The sequence below is a fragment of the Triturus cristatus genome, chromosome 9 (assembly GCF_964204655.1).
Source record: "Triturus cristatus chromosome 9, aTriCri1.1, whole genome shotgun sequence".
Classification (NCBI taxonomy): Eukaryota; Metazoa; Chordata; class Amphibia; order Caudata; family Salamandridae; genus Triturus; species Triturus cristatus.
In genome coordinates this window covers 542,860,612-542,884,019 of record NC_140592.1, presented here as the reverse complement: position 1 = coordinate 542,884,019, position 23,408 = coordinate 542,860,612, and positions in this window count along the sequence as shown.

Here is a 23,408-nt window from a genome sequence, read left to right as displayed (position 1 = left end):
TACTCTTGCCTAATACCTAAGGTCTTAGACTCGTACTCTGGCCTAATGGTTAAGGTCTTAACTCTTACTCTGGCCTAATAGCTAAGGTCTTAGACTCGTACTATGGCCTACAGGTTAAGGTCTTAACTCTTACTCTGGCCTAATAGCTAAGGTCTTAGTCTCGTACTCTGCCCTAATAGCTAAGGTCTTAGACTTGTACTCTGGCCTACTGGTTAAGGTCGTAACTCTTACTCTGGCCTAATAGCTAAGGTCTTAGACTCGTACTCTGGCCTAATAGCTAAGGTCTTAGACTCGTACTCTGGCATACTGGTTAAGGTCTTAACTCTTACTCTGGCCTAATGGCTAAGGTCTTAGACTCGTTGTAGGAGAGTGGAATCTGACTAATGGTTGCCCCCAACTTTTTGCCTGGTATTTAAGTGGTTTTTGACTAGTCTGGCTGGGATCCTGCTATCCAGGACCCCAGCCTATCTGCTTTCTCCCTAAAACTGTTGTGAGTACTCTAGGTACAAACATAATTGGATGCTGGGCATGCCCTTCCAGTCCCTTGTAGATGGTACCCTAGGTACCCAGGGCATGGGTCCCCCAGTAGGCCTACCAGGGCTGCAGCACTTATTGTGCCACCCTGGGACAGCCACCCAAACTGACACCACCAGGCCACTACTGTAGCCTGGGTAAGGTGGTGCTAGCACCCCTTACAGGGACGTAGGTACCCTATGTCCCATACCATACAACACATATACTCTCATAGGTCACCCCTATGGCAGGCCCTGGTAATCCTACAGGGCTGGGTGCTGAGGTATGTGTGAGGGGGGACCCCTACGTGAGTAGGACCTCTCTGCAACCTTCGTAAAATCGTTACTGGGTTGTTTGTATTGTAGCCATACTGTAATGATGTAACATGGCTCCATGCCAGAACACTAGGCATGGAACCAGCTTGTTCTGAGGTTCTGTCATGTGAGGGTTCTATGATGACAGTTGATATGCTGGCTGTTGGTTGAGGCTGTAATAAATACCTCTTACCACATATCTTCATCTGGTGTGGATTTACTTTATTACACTGGCGACGAAGGTGGGAGAAAAGAACCCAGAGGAAGGGACAGCCTCAACAGCAACAAAGAAGGAAGAGCTTGGATTATTTCAGAGAAAAAAAAGGTGATAACTTACAGAGACGTGCTGGATGAGGATCCAGCGTTTTGAAGCATGTTCAAGCAGTGAAAAGTGGGAAATTGCGGTTGTAAGAGCCTTGTGGAAAGCTGTTTGAGCAGGTACTGAGGATCAAAGTGGTCTCTGTATGCTTCACGACGTCTGAAGGTCAGTGAGCAATTGAAAAAGGACTGAAGGCTGTGGGAAAGGTTGGCGGCCATCTTGAGTGTGGTGAAAGGAGAAGAACAAGCCAGACTAACTAAAGAAAATAGACCGGATGTTTGGTTGCGGCCATTTTGAGTGAGGAAAACGATCCGAGATTGCTCAAAGAGGAAGCAAGCCCAACTGCCTGAAGAAAATGGACCAAATGTTTCGTGGCGGCCATCTTAGATGAGGAAGAGTTTGGTTGCGGCCATTTTGAGTGAGGAAAACGATCCGAGATTGCTCAAAGAGAAAGCAAGCCCAACTGCCTGAAGAAAATAGACCAAATGTTTTGTGGCGGCCATCTTAGATGAGGAAGAAGGAATTTTTTCTTATATATATATATATATATATATATTTTTTTTTAATTCTTTTTTGCAGCACAAGTGTTGGAGGACATCGAAGAAGATCATCGACGGTCTATTGGAAGTTGAGAATTGGACGGAGACTGGATAAGGATCACTATATTGGTTGGTGGTCAGGGGAATAAACGTTTCTTTTGAAACTTGGTTACACTTGTGGAATACAAGTATTACTCTTAACCGCATTATAAGTTATTGCGTCATCGCTGTAACTTTGGAATGGCTACACCGAACCATATCGTGTTTGGTGTCAAACATGAAGGAATCATACCCCCAGTCCAGCCATGGGCATGGGGGCACGATTCCCCCTTGCCCGGAGGGTGATATGGGAAAAGCGGTAGATTTTAGACACCAATTTAAAAGTGCACGTGTACCACAAAATGGCTACTGTTCGCCACCTACACGACTCTGGCTGGCTGTTGCTGGGGAAAATCCCAGCCTCGCCAGCTGGACAATAGGGCTCCTGTGGCAGGGAGGTGCCAGCACCTCCCCAGACAGGATATGTGGATTGGAACAGGGTGGGTGCACCAAAAGTCCATTCAGAGTTGCACGTAGGCAGCTGCAGAGCCCCAATTCTGCATACACCGCCTGGAACCGGTTCAGGGGCATCCTGCCCCTCGCCCAGGCGGGAAACACACAAAGGGGAGTAGGTGTAACCACCCTTTCCCGCCTCTACTCTAATTGGTAGGCTCTATTTTGGACCATCCCCTAATCTTGGGGATATATGGGAATAACTTTGCCCTAGAGCCTTAGATTCGTACAGGACTTCACAGAACTGACCTTCGACGAGCTGCTGCCCAGCTGACTGAAGAAATCTCCCTTGGGATAAAGGAGTTATCCCCCTGCTTGGCAGGCACCTAAAAGACTACAAGATACCCGGTTGGAACTTCGTTGCTCTCACGACCTTCGACGCCTTCCAGCAACCTCGAGGTGGGTCTCCAGTGCATCCCAGCGTCCTGTGAGCGTGCCCAGCAAGTCTGAGCACCCTGGACCACGTGGGTGTCGAGATCCCCGCATACCCCGAGACACCGGCCACCTCTTGTCCAGCACACGACCCCGACCAGTGGGGAAGTTGTGCTTTGGCCCATTCTTGAGCCAACCTTCAAGCAGCATTTGTGCCGACCCTCAGCTCCCTGGCCCGCTCCGGTGGCCCGTGGGAGCCCTTTTACGCACTCCATTTTGCTGCCTTCTGCGGTCCCTTGTCTCTCGACTTGTGGGCCCTGACGGAGGACAATCTTCTTTTCTAAGAGTTCCCCTGGTTGCTCCAGGCCTGCTCTACGCTCCCTGCAAAGGAGAGCACCCTCAGACCACGTGGGTCTGCACCAGCAGCTGCTTTGTTCATCTTGCGTGGGTTGCGGTTGCCAATGCTTAGTGGATCCAATCGGGACACTAACACCGCAGCGACCCTCAGCCGACGTGGGACAGTCGCCCTTCAGAAGCTGGCCTTCCTTGAAGCCTGCCGGAGCCCGTGACTGCAGAGCCCAGCTGTACCTTCCACACCTGAAGCACCCGACATCCACGAGCTCCTTCCTGTGAGCTCCCTGGTCACTGTGCTGTGACCCAGACTCTGTCCCCTCTGCTTTCAGGTTCATCTTTGTCTTTTCTTCAACTTTAATCTTCACGACTTCAGCGACACTTCCAGCTAGCAGCAGTTTGGACTCCTTTTCCATAGAAAATCAGCCCGCGACCCGACACCAGAATCGACCTATGCACCCGGCTTCCCTGGGGCAGGTAACAGTGGTACTTCGGTACTTCCGTGGTGGTGGGCTCTCCAAAGCCTTAAGTCTCAAGCCTTAACTTTGTACTGTTGTTAGAAGTGTCCTTAAACCTTAATTATTCAACCGCGACATTCTCCATAGGCTAACATTGCGATCCCGACAGCAACTTCTCGCACTGCACACGCCTCCCGTGGGTCCCCTTCCTCTTAACTGTGGGTGGATTCTTAAGGGGCCAGCGATCCTGAATGCCCTAGGCATTGCCTGTAGAATTGTCGTGGTTCTTATACCACTATTTTAGTATATGGTTTGGTCCCCCCCTGGGGCCCATTGATTTCTGTGCTATTTATTGTGTTTAGAAATGCTTGTTTGAATTGTAACTTTGCCACTAGCCACATAAAGTGACTGTGGGATTCTGTCTAGAATAAATACATATATTTTATATATATACCTGTGTGGGCTACTCTTTCATTTGGTTATTCAAGAGGTTATTATGGTAAAACAATAAGCTTAACACTCCTTCAAGACTTAGCCTGAAGGCTGCTCTCCACAGCTACCACTAGGATAGCTTTCTTTAAAGGTTGTCTTAAACCTACCATCAATAGGAGTCGAATTGGACTGGTGCAAGGTGTCCCTATAACTAGGAACAGCATATGCCAGGCCAACTTCTCACACTCGTACTCTGGCCTAATGGATAAGGTCTTAACTCTTACTCTGGCCTAATAGCTAAGGTCTTAGATTCGTACTCTGGCCTAGTGGTTAAGGTCTTAACTCTTACTCTGGCCTAATAGCTAAGGTCTTAGACTCGTACTATCGCCTACAGGTTAATCTCTTAACTCTTACTCTGGCCTAATAGCTAAGGTCTTAGACTCGTACTATCGCCTACAGGTTAATCTCTTAACTCTTACTCTGGCCTAATAGCTAAGGTCTTAACTATTACTCTGGCCTAATAGCTAAGGTATTAGACTCGTACTCTGGCCTAATGGTTAAGGTCTTAACTCTTACTCTGGCCTAATAGCTAAGGTCTTAACTCTTACTCTGGCCTAATAGCTAAGGTCTTAGACTCGTACTATGGCCTAATGGTTAAGGTCTTAACTCTTACACTGGCATAATAGCTAAGGTCTTAGACTCATACTTGGGCCTAATGGTTAAGGTCTTAACTCTTACTCTGGCCTACTGGTTAAGATCTTAACTCTTACTCTGGCCTAATAGCTAAGGTCTTAGACTCGAACTCTGGCCTAATGGTTAAGGTCTTAACTCTTACTCTGGCCTAATAGCTAAGGTCTTACATTCATACGCTGGCCTAATGGTTAAGGTCTTAACTCTTACTCTGGCCTAATAGCTAAGGTCTTAGACTCATACTCTGGCCTAATAGCTAAGGTCTTAGACTCGTACTCTGGCCTAATGGTTAAGGTCTTAACTCTTACTCTGGCGTACTGGTTAAGGTCTTAACTCTTACTCTGGGCTAATAGCTAAGGTCTTAGACTCGTACTCCGGCCTACTGGTTAAGGTCTTAACTCTTACTCTGGCCTAATAGCTAAGGTCTTAACTCTTACTCTGGCCTAATAGCTAAGGTCTTAGACTCGTACTATGGCCTTATGGTTAAGGTCTTAACTCTTACTCTGGCCTAATAGCTAAGGTCTTAACTTTTAGTCTGGCCTAATAGCTAAGGCCTTAGACTCATACTCTGGCCTAATGGTTAAGGTCTTAACTCTTACTCTGGCCTAATAGCTAAGGTCTTAGACTCGTACTCTGGCCTACTGGTTAAGGTCTTAACTCTTACTCTGGTCTAATAGCTAAGGTGTTAACTCTTAGTCTGGCCTAATAGCTAATGTCTTAGACTCGTACTCTGGCCTAATGGTTAAGGTCTTAACTCTGACTCTGGCCTAATAGCTAAGGTCTTAACTCTTACTCTGGCCTAATAGCTAAGGTCTTAGACTCGTACTCTGGCCTAATGGTTAAGGTCTTAACTCTTACTCTGGCCTAATAGCTAAGGTCTTAGACTCGTGCTCTGGCCTAATGATTAAGGTCTTAATTTTACTCTGCCCTACTGGTTAAGGTCTTGTCTCTAACTCTGGCCAAATAGCTAACGTCTTAGACTCGTACTCTGGCCTAATGGTTAAGGTCTTAACTCTTACTCTGGCCTAATAGCTAAGGTCTTAGAATCGTACTCTGGCCTAAAGGTTAAGGTCTTAACTCTTACTCTGGCCTAATAGCTAAGGTCTTAACCCTTACTCTGGCCTAATATCTAAGGTCTTAGACTCGTACTCTGGCCTAATGGTTAAGGTCTTAACTCTTACTATGGCCTAATAGCTAAGGTCTTAACTCTTACTCTGGCCTAATAGCTAAGGTCTTTGACTCATACTCTGGCCTAATGGTTAAGGTCTTAACTCTTACTCTGGCCTAATAGCTAAGGTCTTAGACTCATACTCTGGCCAAATAGCTAAGGTCTTAGACTCGTACTCTGGCCTAATGGTTAAGGTCTTAACTCTTACTCTGGCCTACAGGTTAGGGTCTTAACTCTTACTCTGGCCTACTGGTTAAGGTCTTAACTCTTACTCTGGCCTAATAGCTAAGGTCTTAGACTCGTACTCTGGCCTACTGGTTAAGGTCTTAACTCTTACCATGGCCTACTGGTTAAGGTCTTAACTCTTACTCTGGCCTAATAGCTAAGGTCTTAACTCTTATTCTGGCCTAATAGCTAAGGTCTTAGACTTGTACTATGGACTAATGGTTAAGGTCTTAACTCTTACTCTGGCCTACTGGTTAAGGTCTTAACTCTTACTCTGGCCTAATAGCTAAGGTCTTGCACTCATACTCTGGCCTAATGGTTAAGGTCTTAACTCTTGCTCTGGCCTACTGGTTAAGGTCTTAACTCTTACTCTGGCCTACTGGTTAAGGTCTTAACTCTTACTCTGGCCTAATAGCTAAGGTCTTAGACTCGTACTCCGGCCTACTGGTTAAGGTCTTAACTCTTGCTCTGGCCTACTGGTTAAGGTCTTAACTCTTAGTCTGGCCTAATAGCTAAGGTCTTAACTCTTATTCTGGCCTAATAGCTAAGGTCTTAGACTTGTACTATGGCCTAATGGTTAAGGTCTTAACTCTTACTCTGGCCTACTGGTTAAGGTCTTAACTCTTACTCTGGCCTAATAGCTAAGGTCTTGCACTCATACTCTGGCCTAATGGTTAAGGTCTTCACTCTTGCTCTGGCCTACTGGTTAAGGTCTTAACTCTTACTCTGGCCTACTGGTTAAGGTCTTAACTCTTACTCTGGCCTAATAGCTAAGGTCTTAGACTCGTACTCTGGCTTAATGGTTAAGGTCTTAACTCTTACTCTGGCCTACTGGTTAAGGTCTTAACTCTTACTCTGGCCTAATAGCTAAGGTCTTAGAGTAGTACTATGGCCTACAGGTTAAGGTCTTAACTCTTACTCTGGACTACTGGTTAAAGTCTTAACTCTTACTCTGGCCTAATAGCTAAGGTCTTAGACTCGGACTATGGCCTAATGGTTAAGGTCTTAACTCTTACTCTGGCCTAAAAGCTGAGGTCTTAACTTTTACTCTGGCCTAATAGCTAAGGTCTTAGACTTGTACTCTGGCCTAATAGCTAAGGTCTTAGACTCGTACTATGGCCTACTGGTTAAGGTCTTCACTCTTAGTCTGGCCTAATGGTTAAGGTCTTAACTCTTACTCTGGGCTACTAGCTAAGGTCTTAGACTCTTACTCTGGCCTAATAGCTAAGGTCTTAACACTTACTCTGGCCTAATAGCTAAGGTCTTAGGCTCGTACTCTGGCCTAATGGTTAAGGTCTTAACTTTTACTCTGGCCTACTGGTTAAGGTCTTAACTCTTACCTTGGCCTACTGGTTAAGGTCTTAACTCTTACTCTGGCCTAATAGCTAAGGTCTTTGGCTCGTACTCTGGCCTAATGGTTAAGGTCTTTACTCTTACTCTGGCCTACTGGTTAAGGTCTTAACTCTTACTCTGGCCTGCTGGTTAAGGTCTTAACTCTTACTCTGGCCTAATATCTAATGTCTTAAACTAGTACTATGGCCTACAGGTTAAGGTCTTAACTCTTACTCTGGCTTACTGGTTTACGTCTTAACTCTTACTCTGGCCTAATAGCTAAGGTCTTAGACTCGTACTATGGCCTAATGGTTACGGTCTTAACTCTTACTGTGGCCTATTAGCTAAGGTCTTAACTTTTAGTCTGCCTAATAGCTAAGGTCTTAGACTCGTTCTCTGGCCTAATGGTTAAGGTCTTAACTCTTAGACTGGCCTAATGGTTAAGGTCTTAACTCTTACTCTGGCCTAATAGCTAAGGTCTTAGACTCGTACTCTGGCCTAATAGCTAATGTCTTAACTCTTACTCTGACCTAATAGCTAAGGTCTTAGACTCCTACTCTGGCCTACTGGTTAAGGTCTTAACTCTTACTCTGGCCTACTGGTTAAGGTCTTAACTCTTACTCTGGCCTAATAGCTAAGGTCTTGGACTCGTACTCTGGCCTAATGGTTAAGGTCTTAACTCTTACTCTGGCCTAATAGCTAAGGTCTTAGACTCGTATTATGGCCTACTGGTTAAGGTCTTAACTCTTAGTCTGGCCTAATGGTTAAGGTCTTAACTCTTACTCTGGCCTAATAGCTAAGGTCTTAGACTCTTACTCTGGCCTAATAGCTAAGGTCTTAACTCTTACTCTGGCCTAATAGCTAAGGTCTTAGACTCGTACTCTGGCCTAATGGTTAAGGTCTTAACTTTTACTCTGGCCTACTGGTTAAGGTCTTAAAACTTACTCTGGCCTACTGGTTAAGGTCTTAACTCTTACTCTGGCCTAATAGCTAAGGTCTTAGGCTCGTACTCTGGCCTAATGGTTAAGGTCTTAACTCTTACTCTGGCCTACTGGTTAAGGTCTTAACTTTTACTCTGGCCTGCTGGTTAAGGTCTTGACTCTAACTCTGGCCTAATAGCTAAGGTCTTAGACTAGTACTATGGCCTACAGGTTCTGGCCTTCTGGTTTAAGTCTTAACTCTTACTCTGGCCTAATAGCTAAGGTCTTAGAATCGTACTATGGCCTAATGGTTAAGGTCTTAACTCTTACTCTGGCCTAATAGCTAAGGTCTTAACTCTTACTCTGGCCTAATGGTTAAGGTCTTAACTCTTACTCTGGCCTAATAGCTAAGGTCTTAACTCTTACTCTGGCCTAATGGTTAAGGTCTTAACTCTTACTCTGGCCTAATAGGTAAGGTCTTAACTCTTACTCTGGCCTAATGGTTAAGGTCTCAACTCTTACTCTGGCCTAATAGGTAAGGTCTTAACTCTTACTCTGGCCTAATAGCTAAGGTCTTAGACTCATACTCTGACCTACTGGTTAAGGTCTTAACTCTTTCTCTGGCCTAATGGTTAAGTTCTTAACTCTTACTCTGGCCTAATAGCTAAGGTCTTAGGTTCGTACTATGGCCTACAGGTTAAGGTCTTAACTCTTACTCTGGCCTACTGGTTAAGGTCTTAACTCTTACTCTGGCCTAATAGCTAAGGTCTTAGACTCGTACTATGGCCTATAGGTTAAGGTCTTAACTCTTACTCTGGCCTAATAGCTAAGGTCTTAGACTCGTACTCTGGCCTACAGGTTAAGGTCTTAACTCTTACTCTGGCCTACTGGTTAAGGTCTTAACTCTTACTCTGGCCTACTGGTTAAGGTCTTAACTCTTACTCTGGCCTACTGGTTAAGGTCCCAACTCTTACTCTGGCCTAATAGCTAAGGTCTTAGACTCGTACTCTGGCCTAATAGCTAAGGTCTTAGACTCATACTCTGACCTACTGGTTAAGGTCTTAACTCTTTCTCTGGCCTAATGGTTAAGTTCTTAACTCTTACTCTGGCCTAATAGCTAAGGTCTTAGGTTCGTACTATGGCCTACAGGTTAAGGTCTTAACTCTTACTCTGGCCTACTGGTTAAGGTCTTAACTCTTACTCTGGCCTAATAGCTAAGGTCTTAGACTCGTACTATGGCCTACAGGTTAAGGTCTTAACTCTTACTCTGGCCTAATAGCTAAGGTCTTAGACTCGTACTCTGGCCTACAGGTTAAGGTCTTAACTCTTACTCTGGCCTACTGGTTAAGGTCTTAACTCTTACTCTGGCCTACTGGTTAAGGTCTTAACTCTTACTCTGGCCTACTGGTTAAGATCTTAACTCTTACTCTGGCCTAATAGCTAAGGTCTTAGACTCGAACTCTGGCCTAATGGTTAAGGTCTTAACTCTTACTCTGGCCTAATAGCTAAGGTCTTACATTCATACGCTGGCCTAATGGTTAAGGTCTTAACTCTTACTCTGGCCTAATAGCTAAGGTCTTAGACTCATACTCTGGCCTAATAGCTAAGGTCTTAGACTCGTACTCTGGCCTAATGGTTAAGGTCTTAACTCTTACTCTGGCGTACTGGTTAAGGTCTTAACTCTTACTCTGGGCTAATAGCTAAGGTCTTAGACTCGTACTCCGGCCTACTGGTTATGGTCTTAACTCTTACTCTGGCCTAATAGCTAAGGTCTTAACTCTTACTCTGGCCTAATAGCTAAGGTCTTAGACTCGTACTATGGCCTTATGGTTAAGGTCTTAACTCTTACTCTGGCCTAATAGCTAATGTCTTAACTTTTAGTCTGGCCTAATAGCTAAGGCCTTAGACTCATACTCTGGCCTAATGGTTAAGGTCTTAACTCTTACTCTGGCCTAATAGCTAAGGTCTTAGACTCGTACTCTGGCCTACTGGTTAAGGTCTTAACTCTTACTCTGGTCTAATAGCTAAGGTGTTAACTCTTAGTCTGGCCTAATAGCTAATGTCTTAGACTCGTACTCTGGCCTAATGGTTAAGGTCTTAACTCTGACTCTGGCCTAATAGCTAAGGTCTTAACTCTTACTCTGGCCTAATAGCTTAGGTCTTAGACTCGTACTCTGGCCTAATGGTTAAGGTCTTAACTCTTACTCTGGCCTAATAGCTAAGGTCTTAGACTCGTGCTCTGGCCTAATGATTAAGGTCTTAATTTTACTCTGCCCTACTGGTTAAGGTCTTGTCTCTAACTCTGGCCAAATAGCTAAGGTCTTAGACTCGTACTCTGGCCTAATGGTTAAGGTCTTAACTCTTACTCTGGCCTAATAGCTAAGGTCTTAGAATCGTACTCTGGCCTAAAGGTTAAGGTCTTAACTCTTACTCTGGCCTAATAGCTAAGGTCTTAACCCTTACTCTGGCCTAATATCTAAGGTCTTAGACTCGTACTCTGGACTAATGGTTAAGGTCTTAACTCTTACTATGGCCTAATAGCTAAGGTCTTAACTCTTACTCTGGCCTAATAGCTAAGGTCTTTGACTCATACTCTTGCCTAATGGTTAAGGTCTTAACTCTTACTCTGGCCTAATAGCTAAGGTCTTAGACTCATACTCTGGCCAAATAGCTAAGGTCTTAGACTCGTACTCTGGCCTAATGGTTAAGGTCTTAACTCTTACTCTGGCCTACAGGTTAGGGTCTTAACTCTTACTCTGGCCTACTGGTTAAGGTCTTAACTCTTACTCTGGCCTAATAGCTAAGGTCTTAGACTCGTACTCTGGCCTACTGGTTAAGGTCTTAACTCTTACCATGGCCTACTGGTTAAGGTCTTAACTCTTACTCTGGCCTAATAGCTAAGGTCTTAACTCTTATTCTGGCCTAATAGCTAAGGTCTTAGACTTGTACTATGGACTAATGGTTAAGGTCTTAACTCTTACTCTGGCCTACTGGTTAAGGTCTTAACTCTTACTCTGGCCTAATAGCTAAGGTCTTGCACTCATACTCTGGCCTAATGGTTAAGGTCTTAACTCTTGCTCTGGCCTAATGGTTAAGGTCTTAACTCTTACTCTGGCCTAATAGCTGAGGTCTTAACTTTTACTCTGGCCTAATAGCTAAGGTCTTAGACTCGTACTCTGGCCTAATGGTTAAGGTCTTAACTCTTACTCTGGCCTAATAGCTAAGGTCTTAGACTCGTACTATGGCCTACTGGTTAAGGTCTTAACTCTTAGTCTGGCCTAATGGTTAAGGTCTTAACTCTTACTCTGGGCTAATAGCTAAGGTCTTAGACTCTTACTCTGGCCTAATAGCTAAGGTCTTAACTCTTACTCTGGCCTAATAGCTAAGGTCTTAGACTCGTACTCTGGCCTAATGGTTAAGGTCTTAACTTTTACTCTGGCCTACTGGTTAAGGTCTTAACTCTTACCTTGGCCTACTGGTTAAGGTCTTAACTCTTAATCTGGCCTAATAGCTAAGGTCTTAGGCTCGTACTCTGGCCTAATGGTTAAGGTCTTTACTCTTACTCTGGCCTACTGGTTAAGGTCTTAACTCTTACTCTGGCCTGCTGGTTAAGGTCTTAACTCTTACTCTGGCCTAATATCTAAGGTCTTAAACTAGTACTATGGCCTACAGGTTAAGGTCTTAACTCTTACTCTGGCTTACTGGTTTAAGTCTTAACTCTTACTCTGGCCTAATAGCTAAGGTCTTAGACTCGTACTATGGCCTAATGGTTACTGTCTTAACTCTTACTCTGGCCTATTAGCTAAGGTCTTAACTTTTAGTCTGCCTAGTAGCTAAGGTCTTAGACTCGTTCTCAGGCCTAATGGTTAAGGTCTTAACTCTTACTCTGGCCTACTAGCTCAGGTCTTAGACTCGTACTATGGCCTACAGGTTAAGGTCTTAACTCTTAGACTGGCCTAATGGTTAAGGTCTTAACTCTTACTCTGGCCTAATAGCTAAGGTCTTAGACTCGTACTCTGGCCTAATAGCTAAGGTCTTAACTCTTACTCTGACCTAATAGCTAAGGTCTTAGACTCCTACTCTGGCCTACTGGTTAAGGTCTTAACTCTTACTCTGGCCTACTGGTTAAGGTCTTAACTCTTACTCTGGCCTAATAGCTAAGGTCTTAGACTCGTACTCTGGCCTAATGGTTAAGGTCTTAACTCTTACTCTGGCCTAATAGCTAAGGTCTTAACTCTTACTCTGGCCTAATAGCTAAGGTCTTAGACTCGTACTCTGGCCTAATGGTTAAGGTCTTAACTCTTACTCTGGCCTAATAGCTAAGGTCTTAGACTCGTATTATGGCCTACTGGTTAAGGTCTTAACTCTTAGTCTGGCCTAATGGTTAAGGTCTTATCTCTTACTCTGGCCTAATAGCTAAGGTCTTAGACTCTTACTCTGGCCTAATAGCTAAGGTCTTAACTCTTACTCTGGCCTAATAGCTAAGGTCTTAGACTCGTACTCTGGCCTAATGGTTAAGGTCTTAACTTTTACTCTGGCCTACTGGTTAAGGTCTTAACACTTACTCTGGCCTACTGGTTAAGGTCTTAACTCTTACTCTGGCCTAATAGCTAAGGTCTTAGGCTCGTACTCTGGCCTAATGGTTAAGGTCTTAACTCTTACTCTGGCCTACTGGTTAAGGTCTTAACTTTTACTCTGGCCTGCTGGTTAAGGTCTTGACTCTTACTCTGGCCTAATAGCTAAGGTCTTAGACTCGTACTCTGGCCTAATGGTTAAGGTCTTAACTCTTACTCTGGCCTAATGGTTAAGGTCTCAACTCTTACTCTGGCCTAATAGGTAAGGTCTTAACTCTTACTCTGGCCTAATAGCTAAGGTCTTAGACTCATACTCTGACCTACTGGTTAAGGTCTTAACTCTTTCTCTGGCCTAATGGTTAAGTTCTTAACTCTTACTCTGGCCTAATAGCTAATGTCTTAGGTTCGTACTATGGCCTACAGGTTAAGGTCTTAACTCTTACTCTGGCCTACTGGTTAAGGTCTTAACTCTTACTCTGGCCTAATAGCTAAGGTCTTAGACTCGTACTATGGCCTACAGGTTAAGGTCTTAACTCTTACTCTGGCCTAATAGCTAAGGTCTTAGACTCGTACTCTGGCCTACAGGTTAAGGTCTTAACTCTTACTCTGGCCTACTGGTTAAGGTCTTAACTCTTACTCTGGCCTACTGGTTAAGGTCTTAACTCTTACTCTGGCCTACTGGTTAAGGTCCCAACTCTTACTCTGGCCTAATAGCTAAGGTCTTAGACTCGTACTCTGGCCTAATAGCTAAGGTCTTAGACTCATACTCTGACCTACTGGTTAAGGTCTTAACTCTTTCTCTGGCCTAATGGTTAAGTTCTTAACTCTTACTCTGGCCTAATAGCTAAGGTCTTAGGTTCGTACTATGGCCTACAGGTTAAGGTCTTAACTCTTACTCTGGCCTACTGGTTAAGGTCTTAACTCTTACTCTGGCCTAATAGCTAAGGTCTTAGACTCGTACTATGGCCTACAGGTTAAGGTCTTAACTCTTACTCTGGCCTAATAGCTAAGGTCTTAGACTCGTACTCTGGCCTACAGGTTAAGGTCTTAACTCTTACTCTGGCCTACTGGTTAAGGTCTTAACTCTTACTCTGGCCTACTGGTTAAGGTCTTAACTCTTACTCTGGCCTACTGGTTAAGATCTTAACTCTTACTCTGGCCTAATAGCTAAGGTCTTAGACTCGAACTCTGGCCTAATGGTTAAGGTCTTAACTCTTACTCTGGCCTAATAGCTAAGGTCTTACATTCATACGCTGGCCTAATGGTTAAGGTCTTAACTCTTACTCTGGCCTAATAGCTAAGGTCTTAGACTCATACTCTGGCCTAATAGCTAAGGTCTTAGACTCGTACTCTGGCCTAATGGTTAAGGTCTTAACTCTTACTCTGGCGTACTGGTTAAGGTCTTAACTCTTACTCTGGGCTAATAGCTAAGGTCTTAGACTCGTACTCCGGCCTACTGGTTATGGTCTTAACTCTTACTCTGGCCTAATAGCTAAGGTCTTATCTCTTACTCTGGCCTAATAGCTAAGGTCTTAGACTCGTACTATGGCCTTATGGTTAAGGTCTTAACTCTTACTCTGGCCTAATAGCTAAGGTCTTAACTTTTAGTCTGGCCTAATAGCTAAGGCCTTAGACTCATACTCTGGCCTAATGGTTAAGGTCTTAACTCTTACTCTGGCCTAATAGCTAAGGTCTTAGACTCGTACTCTGGCCTACTGGTTAAGGTCTTAACTCTTACTCTGGTCTAATAGCTAAGGTGTTAACTCTTAGTCTGGCCTAATAGCTAATGTCTTAGACTCGTACTCTGGCCTAATGGTTAAGGTCTTAACTCTAACTCTGGCCTAATAGCTAAGGTCTTAACTCTTACTCTGGCCTAATAGCTTAGGTCTTAGACTCGTACTCTGGCCTAATGGTTAAGGTCTTAACTCTTACTCTGGCCTAATAGCTAAGGTCTTAGACTCGTGCTCTGGCCTAATGATTAAGGTCTTAATTTTACTCTGCCCTACTGGTTAAGGTCTTGTCTCTAACTCTGGCCAAATAGCTAAGGTCTTAGACTCGTACTCTGGCCTAATGGTTAAGGTCTTAACTCTTACTCTGGCCTAATAGCTAAGGTCTTAGAATCGTACTCTGGCCTAAAGGTTAAGGTCTTAACTCTTACTCTGGCTTAATAGCTAAGGTCTTAACCCTTACTCTGGCCTAATATCTAAGGTCTTAGACTCGTACTCTGGCCTAATGGTTAAGGTCTTAACTCTTACTATGGCCTAATAGCTAATGTCTTAACTCTTACTCTGGCCTAATAGCTAAGGTCTTTGACTCATACTCTTGCCTAATGGTTAAGGTCTTAACTCTTACTCTGGCCTAATAGCTAAGGTCTTAGACTCATACTCTGGCCAAATAGCTAAGGTCTTAGACTCGTACTCTGGCCTAATGGTTAAGGTCTTAACTCTTACTCTGGCCTACAGGTTAGGGTCTTAACTCTTACTCTGGCCTAATAGCTAAGGTCTTAGACTCGTACTCTGGCCTACAGGTTAAGGTCTTAACTCTTACTCTGGCCTACTGGTTAAGGTCTTAACTCTTACTCTGGCCTACTGGTTAAGGTCTTAACTCTTACTCTGGCCTACTGGTTAAGGTCCCAACTCTTACTCTGGCCTAATAGCTAAGGTCTTAGACTCGTACTCTGGCCTAATAGCTAAGGTCTTAGACTCATACTCTGACCTACTGGTTAAGGTCTTAACTCTTTCTCTGGCCTAATGGTTAAGTTCTTAACTCTTACTCTGGCCTAATAGCTAAGGTCTTAGGTTCGTACTATGGCCTACAGGTTAAGGTCTTAACTCTTACTCTGGCCTACTGGTTAAGGTCTTAACTCTTACTCTGGCCTAATAGCTAAGGTCTTAGACTCGTACTATGGCCTACAGGTTAAGGTCTTAACTCTTACTCTGGCCTAATAGCTAAGGTCTTAGACTCGTACTCTGGCCTACAGGTTAAGGTCTTAACTCTTACTCTGGCCTACTGGTTAAGGTCTTAACTCTTACTCTGGCCTACTGGTTAAGGTCTTAACTCTTACTCTGGCCTACTGGTTAAGATCTTAACTCTTACTCTGGCCTAATAGCTAAGGTCTTAGACTCGAACTCTGGCCTAATGGTTAAGGTCTTAACTCTTACTCTGGCCTAATAGCTAAGGTCTTACATTCATACGCTGGCCTAATGGTTAAGGTCTTAACTCTTACTCTGGCCTAATAGCTAAGGTCTTAGACTCATACTCTGGCCTAATAGCTAAGGTCTTAGACTCGTACTCTGGCCTAATGGTTAAGGTCTTAACTCTTACTCTGGCGTACTGGTTAAGGTCTTAACTCTTACTCTGGGCTAATAGCTAAGGTCTTAGACTCGTACTCCGGCCTACTGGTTATGGTCTTAACTCTTACTCTGGCCTAATAGCTAAGGTCTTATCTCTTACTCTGGCCTAATAGCTAAGGTCTTAGACTCGTACTATGGCCTTATGGTTAAGGTCTTAACTCTTACTCTGGCCTAATAGCTAAGGTCTTAACTTTTAGTCTGGCCTAATAGCTAAGGCCTTAGACTCATACTCTGGCCTAATGGTTAAGGTCTTAACTCTTACTCTGGCCTAATAGCTAAGGTCTTAGACTCGTACTCTGGCCTACTGGTTAAGGTCTTAACTCTTACTCTGGTCTAATAGCTAAGGTGTTAACTCTTAGTCTGGCCTAATAGCTAATGTCTTAGACTCGTACTCTGGCCTAATGGTTAAGGTCTTAACTCTAACTCTGGCCTAATAGCTAAGGTCTTAACTCTTACTCTGGCCTAATAGCTTAGGTCTTAGACTCGTACTCTGGCCTAATGGTTAAGGTCTTAACTCTTACTCTGGCCTAATAGCTAAGGTCTTAGACTCGTGCTCTGGCCTAATGATTAAGGTCTTAATTTTACTCTGCCCTACTGGTTAAGGTCTTGTCTCTAACTCTGGCCAAATAGCTAAGGTCTTAGACTCGTACTCTGGCCTAATGGTTAAGGTCTTAACTCTTACTCTGGCCTAATAGCTAAGGTCTTAGAATCGTACTCTGGCCTAAAGGTTAAGGTCTTAACTCTTACTCTGGCTTAATAGCTAAGGTCTTAACCCTTACTCTGGCCTAATATCTAAGGTCTTAGACTCGTACTCTGGCCTAATGGTTAAGGTCTTAACTCTTACTATGGCCTAATAGCTAATGTCTTAACTCTTACTCTGGCCTAATAGCTAAGGTCTTTGACTCATACTCTTGCCTAATGGTTAAGGTCTTAACTCTTACTCTGGCCTAATAGCTAAGGTCTTAGACTCATACTCTGGCCAAATAGCTAAGGTCTTAGACTCGTACTCTGGCCTAATGGTTAAGGTCTTAACTCTTACTCTGGCCTACAGGTTAGGGTCTTAACTCTTACTCTGGCCTACTGGTTAAGGTCTTAACTCTTACTCTGGCCTAATAGCTAAGGTCTTAGACTCGTACTCTGGCCTACTGGTTAAGGTCTTAACTCTTACCATGGCCTACTGGTTAAGGTCTTAACTCTTACTCTGGCCTAATAGCTAAGGTCTTAACTCTTATTCTGGCCTAATAGCTAAGGTCATAGACTTGTACTATGGACTAATGGTTAAGGTCTTAACTCTTACTCTGGCCTACTGGTTAAGGTCTTAACTCTTACTCTGGCCTAATAGCTAAGGTCTTGCACTCATACTCTGGCCTAATGGTTAAGGTCTTAACTCTTGCTCTGGCCTACTGGTTAAGGTCTTAACTCCTACTCTGGCCTACTGGTTAAGGTCTTAACTCTTACTCTGGCCTAATAGCTAAGGTCTTAGACTCGTACTCTGGCTTAATGGTTAAGGTCTTAACTCTTACTCTGGCCTACTGGTTAAGGTCTTAACTCTTACTCTGGCCTAATAGCTAAGGTCTTAGACTAGTACTATGGCCTACAGGTTAAGGTCTTAACTCTTACTCTGGACTACTGGTTAAAGTCTTAACTCTTACTCTGGCCTAATAGCTAAGGTCTTAGACTCGTACTATGGCCTAATGGTTAAGGTCTTAACTCTTACTCTGGCCTAATAGCTGAGGTCTTAACTTTTACTCTGGCCTAATAGCTAAGGTCTTAGACTCGTACTCTGGCCTAATGGTTAAGGTCTTAACTCTTACTCTGGCCTAATAGCTAAGGTCTTAGACTCGTACTATGGCCTACTGGTTAAGGTCTTAACTCTTAGTCTGGCCTAATGGTTAAGGTCTTAACTCTTACTCTGGGCTAATAGCTAAGGTCTTAGACTCTTACTCTGGCCTAATAGCTAAGGTCTTAACTCTTACTCTGGCCTAATAGCTAAGGTCTTAGACTCGTACTCTGGCCTAATGGTTAAGGTCTTAACTTTTACTCTGGCCTACTGGTTAAGGTCTTAACTCTTACCTTGGCCTACTGGTTAAGGTCTTAACTCTTAATCTGGCCTAATAGCTAAGGTCTTAGGCTCGTACTCTGGCCTAATGGTTAAGGTCTTTACTCTTACTCTGGCCTACTGGTTAAGGTCTTAACTCTTACTCTGGCCTGCTGGTTAAGGTCTTAACTCTTACTCTGGCCTAATATCTAAGGTCTTAAACTAGTACTATGGCCTACAGGTTAAGGTCTTAACTCTTACTCTGGCTTACTGGTTTAAGTCTTAACTCTTACTCTGGCCTAATAGCTAAGGTCTTAGACTCGTACTATGGCCTAATGGTTACTGTCTTAACTCTTACTCTGGCCTATTAGCTAAGGTCTTAACTTTTAGTCTGCCTAGTAGCTAAGGTCTTAGACTCGTTCTCAGGCCTAATGGTTAAGGTCTTAACTCTTACTCTGGCCTACTAGCTCAGGTCTTAGACTCGTACTATGGCCTACAGGTTAAGGTCTTAACTCTTAGACTGGCCTAATGGTTAAGGTCTTAACTCTTACTCTGGCCTAATAGCTAAGGTCTTAGACTCGTACTCTGGCCTAATAGCTAAGGTCTTAACTCTTACTCTGACCTAATAGCTAAGGTCTTAGACTCCTACTCTGGCCTACTGGTTAAGGTCTTAACTCTTACTCTGGCCTACTGGTTAAGGTCTTAACTCTTACTCTGGCCTAATAGCTAAGGTCTTAGACTCGTACTCTGGCCTAATGGTTAAGGTCTTAACTCTTACTCTGGCCTAATAGCTAAGGTCTTAACTCTTACTCTGGCCTAATAGCTAAGGTCTTAGACTCGTACTCTGGCCTAATGGTTAAGGTCTTAACTCTTACTCTGGCCTAATAGCTAAGGTCTTAGACTCGTATTATGGCCTACTGGTTAAGGTCTTAACTCTTAGTCTGGCCTAATGGTTAAGGTCTTATCTCTTACTCTGGCCTAATAGCTAAGGTCTTAGACTCTTACTCTGGCCTAATAGCTAAGGTCTTAACTCTTACTCTGGCCTAATAGCTAAGGTCTTAGACTCGTACTCTGGCCTAATGGTTAAGGTCTTAACTTTTACTCTGGCCTACTGGTTAAGGTCTTAACACTTACTCTGGCCTACTGGTTAAGGTCTTAACTCTTACTCTGGCCTAATAGCTAAGGTCTTAGGCTCGTACTCTGGCCTAATGGTTAAGGTCTTAACTCTTACTCTGGCCTACTGGTTAAGGTCTTAACTTTTACTCTGGCCTGCTGGTTAAGGTCTTGACTCTTACTCTGGCCTAATAGCTAAGGTCTTAGACTCGTACTCTGGCCTAATGGTTAAGGTCTTAACTCTTACTCTGGCCTAATGGTTAAGGTCTCAACTCTTACTCTGGCCTAATAGGTAAGGTCTTAACTCTTACTCTGGCCTAATAGCTAAGGTCTTAGACTCATACTCTGACCTACTGGTTAAGGTCTTAACTCTTTCTCTGGCCTAATGGTTAAGTTCTTAACTCTTACTCTGGCCTAATAGCTAATGTCTTAGGTTCGTACTATGGCCTACAGGTTAAGGTCTTAACTCTTACTCTGGCCTACTGGTTAAGGTCTTAACTCTTACTCTGGCCTAATAGCTAAGGTCTTAGACTCGTACTATGGCCTACAGGTTAAGGTCTTAACTCTTACTCTGGCCTAATAGCTAAGGTCTTAGACTCGTACTCTGGCCTACAGGTTAAGGTCTTAACTCTTACTCTGGCCTACTGGTTAAGGTCTTAACTCTTACTCTGGCCTACTGGTTAAGGTCTTAACTCTTACTCTGGCCTACTGGTTAAGGTCCCAACTCTTACTCTGGCCTAATAGCTAAGGTCTTAGACTCGTACTCTGGCCTAATAGCTAAGGTCTTAGACTCATACTCTGACCTACTGGTTAAGGTCTTAACTCTTTCTCTGGCCTAATGGTTAAGGTCTTAACTCTTACTCTGGCCTAATAGCTAAGGTCTTAGACTCGTACTATGGCCTACAGGTTAAGGTCTTAACTCTTACTCTGGCCTAATAGCTAAGGTCTTAGACTCGTACTCTGGCCTACAGGTTAAGGTCTTAACTCTTACTCTGGCCTACTGGTTAAGGTCTTAACTCTTACTCTGGCCTACTGGTTAAGATCTTAACTCTTACTCTGGCCTAATAGCTAAGGTCTTAGACTCGAACTCTGGCCTAATGGTTAAGGTCTTAACTCTTACTCTGGCCTAATAGCTAAGGTCTTACATTCATACGCTGGCCTAATGGTTAAGGTCTTAACTCTTACTCTGGCCTAATAGCTAAGGTCTTAGACTCATACTCTGGCCTAATAGCTAAGGTCTTAGACTCGTACTCTGGCCTAATGGTTAAGGTCTTAACTCTTACTCTGGCGTACTGGTTAAGGTCTTAACTCTTACTCTGGGCTAATAGCTAAGGTCTTAGACTCGTACTCCGGCCTACTGGTTATGGTCTTAACTCTTACTCTGGCCTAATAGCTAAGGTCTTATCTCTTACTCTGGCCTAATAGCTAAGGTCTTAGACTCGTACTATGGCCTTATGGTTAAGGTCTTAACTCTTACTCTGGCCTAATAGCTAAGGTCTTAACTTTTAGTCTGGCCTAATAGCTAAGGCCTTAGACTCATACTCTGGCCTAATGGTTAAGGTCTTAACTCTTACTCTGGCCTAATAGCTAAGGTCTTAGACTCGTACTCTGGCCTACTGGTTAAGGTCTTAACTCTTACTCTGGTCTAATAGCTAAGGTGTTAACTCTTAGTCTGGCCTAATAGCTAATGTCTTAGACTCGTACTCTGGCCTAATGGTTAAGGTCTTAACTCTAACTCTGGCCTAATAGCTAAGGTCTTAACTCTTACTCTGGCCTAATAGCTTAGGTCTTAGACTCGTACTCTGGCCTAATGGTTAAGGTCTTAACTCTTACTCTGGCCTAATAGCTAAGGTCTTAGACTCGTGCTCTGGCCTAATGATTAAGGTCTTAATTTTACTCTGCCCTACTGGTTAAGGTCTTGTCTCTAACTCTGGCCAAATAGCTAAGGTCTTAGACTCGTACTCTGGCCTAATGGTTAAGGTCTTAACTCTTACTCTGGCCTAATAGCTAAGGTCTTAGAATCGTACTCTGGCCTAAAGGTTAAGGTCTTAACTCTTACTCTGGCTTAATAGCTAAGGTCTTAACCCTTACTCTGGCCTAATATCTAAGGTCTTAGACTCGTACTCTGGCCTAATGGTTAAGGTCTTAACTCTTACTATGGCCTAATAGCTAATGTCTTAACTCTTACTCTGGCCTAATAGCTAAGGTCTTTGACTCATACTCTTGCCTAATGGTTAAGGTCTTAACTCTTACTCTGGCCTAATAGCTAAGGTCTTAGACTCATACTCTGGCCAAATAGCTAAGGTCTTAGACTCGTACTCTGGCCTAATGGTTAAGGTCTTAACTCTTACTCTGGCCTACAGGTTAGGGTCTTAACTCTTACTCTGGCCTAATAGCTAAGGTCTTAGACTCGTACTCTGGCCTACAGGTTAAGGTCTTAACTCTTACTCTGGCCTACTGGTTAAGGTCTTAACTCTTACTCTGGCCTACTGGTTAAGGTCTTAACTCTTACTCTGGCCTACTGGTTAAGGTCCCAACTCTTACTCTGGCCTAATAGCTAAGGTCTTAGACTCGTACTCTGGCCTAATAGCTAAGGTCTTAGACTCATACTCTGACCTACTGGTTAAGGTCTTAACTCTTTCTCTGGCCTAATGGTTAAGTTCTTAACTCTTACTCTGGCCTAATAGCTAAGGTCTTAGGTTCGTACTATGGCCTACAGGTTAAGGTCTTAACTCTTACTCTGGCCTACTGGTTAAGGTCTTAACTCTTACTCTGGCCTAATAGCTAAGGTCTTAGACTCGTACTATGGCCTACAGGTTAAGGTCTTAACTCTTACTCTGGCCTAATAGCTAAGGTCTTAGACTCGTACTCTGGCCTACAGGTTAAGGTCTTAACTCTTACTCTGGCCTACTGGTTAAGGTCTTAACTCTTACTCTGGCCTACTGGTTAAGGTCTTAACTCTTACTCTGGCCTACTGGTTAAGATCTTAACTCTTACTCTGGCCTAATAGCTAAGGTCTTAGACTCGAACTCTGGCCTAATGGTTAAGGTCTTAACTCTTACTCTGGCCTAATAGCTAAGGTCTTACATTCATACGCTGGCCTAATGGTTAAGGTCTTAACTCTTACTCTGGCCTAATAGCTAAGGTCTTAGACTCATACTCTGGCCTAATAGCTAAGGTCTTAGACTCGTACTCTGGCCTAATGGTTAAGGTCTTAACTCTTACTCTGGCGTACTGGTTAAGGTCTTAACTCTTACTCTGGGCTAATAGCTAAGGTCTTAGACTCGTACTCCGGCCTACTGGTTATGGTCTTAACTCTTACTCTGGCCTAATAGCTAAGGTCTTATCTCTTACTCTGGCCTAATAGCTAAGGTCTTAGACTCGTACTATGGCCTTATGGTTAAGGTCTTAACTCTTACTCTGGCCTAATAGCTAAGGTCTTAACTTTTAGTCTGGCCTAATAGCTAAGGCCTTAGACTCATACTCTGGCCTAATGGTTAAGGTCTTAACTCTTGCTCTGGCCTAATAGCTAAGGTCTTAGACTCGTACTCTGGCCTACTGGTTAAGGTCTTAACTCTTACTCTGGTCTAATAGCTAAGGTGTTAACTCTTAGTCTGGCCTAATAGCTAATGTCTTAGACTCGTACTCTGGCCTAATGGTTAAGGTCTTAACTCTAACTCTGGCCTAATAGCTAAGGTCTTAACTCTTACTCTGGCCTAATAGCTTAGGTCTTAGACTCGTACTCTGGCCTAATGGTTAAGGTCTTAACTCTTACTCTGGCCTAATAGCTAAGGTCTTAGACTCGTGCTCTGGCCTAATGATTAAGGTCTTAATTTTACTCTGCCCTACTGGTTAAGGTCTTGTCTCTAACTCTGGCCAAATAGCTAAGGTCTTAGACTCGTACTCTGGCCTAATGGTTAAGGTCTTAACTCTTACTCTGGCCTAATAGCTAAGGTCTTAGAATCGTACTCTGGCCTAAAGGTTAAGGTCTTAACTCTTACTCTGGCTTAATAGCTAAGGTCTTAACCCTTACTCTGGCCTAATATCTAAGGTCTTAGACTCGTACTCTGGCCTAATGGTTAAGGTCTTAACTCTTACTATGGCCTAATAGCTAATGTCTTAACTCTTACTCTGGCCTAATAGCT